Source organism: Eumetopias jubatus, unplaced genomic scaffold, assembly GCF_037043125.1.
Source record: "Eumetopias jubatus isolate StellerSeaLion01/CBP00866 unplaced genomic scaffold, mEumJub1_p1.0 scaffold_3, whole genome shotgun sequence".
Taxonomy (NCBI): Eukaryota; Metazoa; Chordata; class Mammalia; order Carnivora; family Otariidae; genus Eumetopias; species Eumetopias jubatus.
In genome coordinates, this window is record NW_028274809.1 from 92,433,568 (window position 1) to 92,441,890 (window position 8,323).

Sequence of the window (8,323 nt, forward strand, 5' to 3'; positions counted from 1 at the left end):
TTAAAGGAATGAGTATGAACTCCTCTTCAAATGTTTGGTAGAACTTACCTGTGAAGCCATCTGGTCCCAGACTTCTTTCTTGGGAGTTTTTGATATCGAATTCTATTTTGTTACTAGTAATTGGTCTGTTGAGATTTTTCTATTTCTTCCTAACTCAGTCTTGGGAGATTGTATGTCTCTAGGAATTTATCCATTTCTTCTACACTGTCCAGTTGTTGGAATATAATTTTCAATACTTATCTCTTATAATTCTTTGTATTTGTGTGGTGTCATTGTAACTTCTCTTTCCTTTCTGATTTTATTTGAGTCCTCTTTTTTTTCTTGATTAGTTTGCCTAAAGTTAATCAATTTTGTTATTTTTTTAATTTTAATTACAGTATAGTTAGCATACAGTGTTATAATACTTTTGGGTATACAATACAATGATTCAACAATTCTATATGTTACTCAGTGCACATCATGGTAAATGTACTCTTAACCCCCTTCACCTATTTCACCCACCACACCACCTTCCTCCCCTCTGGTAACCGTCAGTTTGTTCTCTATAGTTAAGAATCTATTTTTTGTCTATTTTTCCTCTTTGGTCATTTGTTTTGTTTCTTAAATTCCACATGTGAATGAAATTATATGGTATTTATCATTCTCTGACCTATTTTACATAGCATAATACTTTCTAGTTCCATCCATGTCACTGCAAATGGCAAGATTTCATTCTTTTTGATGCCTGGGTAAAAATATTCCGTGATATAGATAGATGATAGATAGATAGATAGATAGATAGATAGATAGATAGATAGATAGATATACACACCACATCTTTTTCATCCATTCATCTGTCGGTGGACATCTGGGCTCTTCCCATATTTTGGCTATTGTGGACATTGCTGCTATAAATACTGGGGTGCATGTGGCCCTTTGAATCACTATGTTTGTATCTTTCAGATAAACACCTTGTCAGACTCCCTATGTCTTGACTGTAGCATTTATTCCATTTAAAATAATTGTTGATAGGTATGTACTTATTACAATTTGTTTGTTTTATGATTTCTTTGGTAGTTCTTCTCTGTTCCTTTTTTCTTTTCTTGCTCTCTTCCCTTGTGGTTTGATGCCTTTTATTAGAGTTATTCTTGGATTCCTTTCTCTTTATTTTTGGTTTGTGGTTACCATGGGTTCATATATCAAATCCTATATGAATAGCAGTCTATATTAAGTTGATAGTCACTGAAGTTTGAACACATTATAAAAGCACTAATTTTTTATTCCCCTCTCCACATTTCATGTGTATGAGATCATATTTTACATCTTTTTATTTTGTGTATCCCTTGGCTACCATTTTTAGATATAACTGGTTTTACTACCTTTGTGTTTTAACCTCCATACTGAATTTATGTGATTAATCAACTCCCTTTACTATATGTTTGCTTTTACCAATGAAATTTTTTCCTTTCTTAATTTACTTCTAATTATGGCCTCTTCTTTCCACTTAAATAATTCCCTTTAACATTTCTTGTAAGGCTGGTTTAGTCGTGATGAATTCCTTTAACTTTTATTTGTTTCAGAAACTCTATTTCTCCTTCAATTCTAAATGAGCACTTCCAAGTAAAGTATTCTTGGTTGTAGGTTTTCTTCCTTTCAGCCCTTTGAATATATCATATTACTTTCTTGTGGCCTGCAAGTTTCTAGGGAAAAACCCCCTGATAGCCTTTAGGGTTTCTCTCCTATATGACTATTTGTTTTTCTCTTGCTGTTTCTAAGATTCTTTATACTTAACTTTTGCTACTTTAATTACTATGTGTTTTTGTGTGGCCCTCCTTAGGTTCATCTTGTTTAGTGCTTTTTGTGCTTCCTAAACCTGGATATCCATTTCCTTCCCCACATTAGGGAACTTTTCAGTTATTAGTTCTTCTGCCTCCTTCTTCCTCTGTGACTTCTACAATGTGAATGTTATTATGCTTGATGATGTTACAGAAGTCCCTTAACTTATCCGTGTTTTTTATTATTTTTTCTATTTGCCATTCAGCTTGCTCTCCATTACTCTGTCTTCAAGATCACTTTTCTGTTCTGCATTTTTAAATCTGATATTGATTCCTTCTAGTACATTTTTCACTTCAGTTATTGTATTCTTCAGCTCTGAGTGGTTACATTTTATATTTTCTAGCTCTTAGTTGAAGTTCTCACTGAATTCACCCATTTTTCTCTCAAGTCCAGTGAATATAACCATTACTCTGAACCTTTTACCAGGCATATTGCTTATTTCCATTTCATTTAGCTCTTTTTCTGTTTTTTGTTTTTTTTTTTAATTTGGGATATAGTTCTCTTTCTCTTCATTTTCTCTCTGTGTGTTTGTTTCTATGTGTTAGGTAGGTCAGCTACATCTCCTGGTCTTGAAAGTAGTGGCCTGTGTAGAAGGGGTCCTGTGGTTCCCTGTAGTGCTATGTCTCCTGGTCACCAGAATCAGGTTCTCCAGAGGTGTCTCCTCTGTAGTTAGTATGTGCTTTCCTGTTGTGGCTGAGCTATGATTACTGTTGGCATCCTGGAGGCTGGGCTGGCCCTCAGCCCAGCTGGCTGCAAAAACCCACTTCACCTGCTATGGAGGCAGTGGTGGAAAGGATTTCATCCCTGTACTGCTGCCTGTGAGGCCTGGCTGCAGCCACTGCTGCCTTCCTGGTGGGTGGGGCTGGCCCTCAACCGAGCTGTCTGCAATGAGCCACCATGACTGCTGCAGGTGCAATGATGGGTAAGACTTGCTTTCTGAGCAGTCAGCTGAGAGGCGCACCTGCAGGAACAGTGACACCACTAATGTGTGGGATTAGCTCCCCGTTCCCCAGGGCAGGAGTTACTGTGGAGGAGCGTCTGTTCCAGCCAGGGCTGCCTGCTGGATGTAAGTACCTAAATGATTTGGGACATTTTTCTTTTCAAACATAAGCTTTTAGTGCTATAAATTTCCCTCTTATCTTTACTGTAGCTGAGTCCCACTTACTTTGGTATGTCATATTTTTCTTTTCATTCTATTCTATGTGTTATTTCCTTTGTGACTCCCTCTTTGACCCATGGATTATTTCGAATACTGTTTAATTTCCAAGGGTTTAGTTTTTCTTGTTGCCTTTATGCTATTGATTTCTTTAATTTTGATTCCATCAAACTTTGATTTTAAGTTTTATTCTATCCATTATGGACAGAGAACATACTCTGTAGGGTTTCCTTTTTTTTTTTTTTTTTTTGTTAGCAAGAGAAAGAGAGAGAGATAGGAGGGGAGAGGGAGAGAGAGAATCATAAGCAGGCTCCATGCCCAGTGTGGAGCCTGATGCAGGGCTTGATCTCACAACTCTGAGATCATGACCTCAGCTGAAATCAAGAGTTGGACACTTAACAGACTAAGCTACCCAGGCACCCCTGATTCCAATTCTTTTAAGTTTTTTTTTTGATGGCCCAGAATGTAATATCTATTTTGGTGAATGTTACATGGAAACGTGGAATAAAAGTTGTTTTCTTTTCAGGCAGAATGTTCTATATATGTCAGAGAGATCCTGTTGCTTGATCAGTGTTGTTCACTTTTTCTGTATCCTCACTGATTTTCTGTCTAGTAGTTTTATTAATTATTGAGATTTGGGTTTTTTAACTCCCAACATTTCTCTTTTCAGCTCTATCAGCTTTTCTTTCATGCATATTAAGGATTTGTTGTTTGGTGCAAAAACATTTAGGAAAGTTACATCTACCTAGTGGCATGTTGTTTTATCATTATGTAATATCATTTTGGGTCCCTAGTAATTTTCTTTGCCATGAAGTCTACTTTGTTATTAACATGGCCACTCCTACTTTTTTTTATTAGGGTTTGCATGGTATATCTTTTCCATCCTTTTATTTCCAACCTAATATGCTGCTGTATTTGAAACAAATATCTTATAGACAGCATATTTTTGGAATATGTTTTCTAATCTGCTCTACAAATTTCTGAATTGATATATTTAGACCATTTACATTTAAAGTAATAGTGATATGTTAGTACTAAGTTTGCTATTTTATCATTTGTTTTCTGTTTATTTTCTCTGGTGTAATTCCCCTGTTTCTCTTTCCATATCTTCCTTTGGTGTTTTGTTGTTTTGTTTTGTTTGAGCATTTAAAAAAATTTAATCTTGATTTATAGTATTTTTTAGAATTTAGTTTTATATAATTTTCTTAATGAGTGCTATGGCTATAATGTATACATAAATTGTCACATTCTACCAGTATCAGCATTTTATCACTTTGTAGAAATCTTACCCCCTTCCTGCCTTTTCAATGTAATTGTCAAAAGTATTTCCTTTACATATGGTAAGCACTGCATATGATGGTGTTATAATTTTATCAAATATAATTTAAGAAACTCATGATAATGTCTTTTCAAGTCTTCTTTTGTTATAATTTCTTTTGTTTAAAGAACTTCCTTGGGCCATTCTTTAAGGATAGATGTGCTAGCAAGAGATTCTCTAAGTTTTTCTTCTACAGAGAATGTCTATTTCTCCTTCATTCCAGAAGGATATTTTTGTTGGATACAGCATTCATAGCTGACAGTTCTTTTCTTTCAATACTTAGAAATTGTGTGCTACTTCCTTTTGTCTCCAGGCTTTCATATTATAAATACAGACATTCAAATTGGTAGTGTAAACAATGTATTGCTTCTCTTTCTCTGCTTTCAAGGTTTTTTCCTTTTTAGCTTTCAGAAGTTTAATTACGATGTATCTGAACAGGGATTTCTTTGGGTTTACCCTACTTGCGCTTTACTTGACCACTTGAATCTGTAGGTCTGCCAAATTTGAAGAGTCATTATTTCTTCAAATACTTTTTCAATCTTACCATCTTTCTCCTCTCCTCCTGGGACCCTGATGATACAAATATTAGCTCTTTTGCTATTGTCCCACCAGTCCCTATGACTGTTCTTTTTTCCTTCAGTCTATTTTCTCTCTTGTTCATATTTGGTAAATTCTACTGATATTTCCTAAATTCATGGATTCTATCCTCTGTCATCTCCACTCTACTATTGAGCCCGTTATGCAAGGTTTTTATTTCACTGTATTTTTCAACTGTATATTTTCCATTTAATTCTTTTTTGTAATTTCTATTTCTTTGTTCAGATTTCTTTTTTTATTTTGTTTCAAGAGAATTCATAATTGCTTGTTGAAATATTTTTATGATGGCTGCTTTAAAATCCTTTTCAGAGAATTCCAACATCTGATTCATCTCTGTATTGGCATCTGTTGTTTTTTCCCATTCCTGTTGTAGTTTTCCTGGTTCTTCCCCTAATATGTGATTTTTCAGTTGTATTCTGAAAATTTTAGATATTACAACACTCTGGGTCCTATTTAATCTTTTTTAAGCAGAGAGTTCCTTGTTGGGTATAGCTTGAGGATTGGATAGGTGTCTGTGTTCAGCTTCTGACAATCAGCAAAAGTGAGGCATAGACTCAAATCACCTTGTGATCTCCCCAACTGGTCCTGCTAACACCAGGAAAGCAAGAAGCAGAGGGCTGACTTAACATAGCTTTACAGCTGCAGGGAAGAGGTGAAGTTTGAGCTCCTTGTTGGTTCCCTTTGACACAGGGACAGAGGTAAAGCGGACTGCCAATTATCCCACTTCTTATCACTTCTTTCTGCTTCCTTGTTGCTGAGTGGAGGTGGAGGCTTAGCTTGCCACTACACCCTGCTAGCACTATCCTGGCAGGAGCATCAGAGTGCTGCCTATTTCTGCCAGGTGGAGAAAGAAAATTAGTTCTCTGTTCCCTGGGGTCGCCACCACTCAGTGGGGGAATTAAGCACACCTATGCTTCCACTGGTAGGCATGGAGGATCAGCTTCTTGCTGGATCAGGTGAAGTTATGGAGAGAGGGTGGGGAGGTGCAGTTGTGATGTTGGCAATCAGCTGGAGTAGGTGATATTGCCAGAAAGGTTTTCTGTTGTTAGACCATACGTTCATCAGTTCTTTGGCCAGGGGAATTGGCTTTCCTTGGAGTTTTGTTTTGTTTTAGACTGTGCCTGTTGGCAGTTTAGGTCACTTGGGAATCAATAAAGAAACTGAGCGAATTCACTGCTTTGTCATTCCTCCATCTTTCAGAGACTTATGCTTTTTAGTTGTAATGGGGAGGACCTGAGAGAAACAAGCTAATCTATCTTGGGGTAAACTCTTGTTTTTAATGAGAAGCTAGGATTAAAAATCTTTGATTTAGGCCAAATGATTATTCTGTATGATATGTTTTCCCATATAATCCATTGTTTGAATGATATGATGGAATTCCACCCATATTGGTTAAGTTTTATTTGATTGCTTGATACACGCCAGGCAATTGTGTAGGTGCTGAAAGTTGAGAAAAGAGACAAATCAAGTCCTTCCCTTCATGGAGTTTACAGTCTGGTGCCTAGGACAGGAACAGGATGCTCAGAAGATAGAACCTTCATCCCCACCGCCACTCCAGCTTTCAGTTCTTTGGCATCTCCTTTTGAGGCCACTGAACCACTTAACTGATCTCTCCTTCTTTGTACCTCCCTCTCTGAAGAAGATGTAGAAGCTTCTATTCCACATTAGAATCAATGAATAACTACATCTGTCTCAAGTCTTAACACCCTCAACTGACAATCACTTCCAAGTAAGGTCTAAAGTGCCCTTAACAAGACTTTAAAGCACCTCCACGATCTCCAGAAATACCAACTGCCACAATTTCCAAAACCTGTGACTCTAGCGCCATGTGGCATCCTACCTCATGCCTTTTTCACATGCTGCTTTCTCTGGACTACCCCATCTTCCTTGTTTGCTTGGTGAAATTGTCACTTTTCAATAATCTATTTTCTGTAGTCCTGGAACTTTGGGATCCTGTATCCTTAAGACAAATAATAATCTGGTTTACAGGAATTTGAATGACATTATCCGGGGTCAAATGTGCTACAGAAAGTATCTGCCTATCAGAGGTAAGCTGACACTTGATCAAAGGTCCACGTTTTTAAGCATCTTACATAGACACAAGAAATCCTTTTTCAGTGCCCCAGGATTGCACCTTCTTTTTCCCCCATTCCAGGTGCCTTTAAACACATAAGGTAAGCATCTACAATAGTGGGACAGAGATGGATAAAGCAGTATCAGGCTGGAGTGAATCTCTTCACCACCACAATCTTCTCTCTCGCTCATGAGAAAATTCTCACACCTTTTTTGAAGAGTTCTCTTCAGCTTCTGCCATCATTCACAAACACAGATGGATCTGAGCTTTCAAGGAGCTTTGGCATTGGTTCCCTTTAAGTCAGCAAATGAAACCTCTGATGACATAGATCTAAGATATCAACTAGAGCAGGGTTTCTCCATGGGTGAACTTTGGGATCCACTGACTTACCTATGAAACAGAGCCACCTGGGGTCACTCCCAGTGTCTTAGAATACCTTCCACCTTTCCTTAGGCTACAACCCTAGGCCTGCATCAGAAAGTCACAGAGAACTTGTCAGAAATGAAGACTCCATGTCCTCATTCTCACATATTGGATATATTAGTTCTGCATTTAGTAAAAGAACAGAGTAGAACCGAGTAGAATAGAAAACATAAAAATGCATCCCAAGTAGTAAGGTTAAGAATGGTTCTTGGAGGGGCACCTGGATGGCTCGGTCAGTTAAGCGTCTGCCTTCAGCTCAATGTCAGGCTCCCCACTCGGTGGGGAGACTGCTTCTCCATCTCCCTCTGCCCCTACCTCCCCCCACCTGCTCTCTCTCAAATAAATAAGTAAAATCTTAAAAAACAAAAAGAATGGTTCCTGGAGATTATATTTCTGTAAGTCAGTGTGTTTGTGTGTGTGTGTGTGTGTGTGTGCGTGCATGTATGTATGTGCACAACTCTTCTGTAAGGTCCTCCTTGACCTCCATCTCTAGAGTTCATCCTGACCTCTTCTGAACTACCTTTGGCTGTTTTTTTGCACTTGCCACTCTGACTGTAACATATTTGTTAACATGTCTGTTTTGCCTAATAAACTGAGGTTATAAAATGAGTTACATTCATTTCTGTATCCAGTCCAATACCTGAAACATAATATTCACTAAATTGGTCATTCAGAAATAAATCAACAATCATCAATGGATGCTAAAACTAATGGGTAACAGTCTGATGACAAACAGAATATTTATGTACTGTACTCTGGTTATGTTATATGTTGTTATGTTATGTTATATATTGCCCTTTTCTTTTTTTTGATTTGCAATCCCACGGGTTTTTTTCTTTAAATTTTTTATTGTTATGTTAATCACCATACATTACATCATTAGTTTTTGATGTAGTGTTCCATGATTCACTGTTTGTGCATAACACCCAGTGCTCCACGC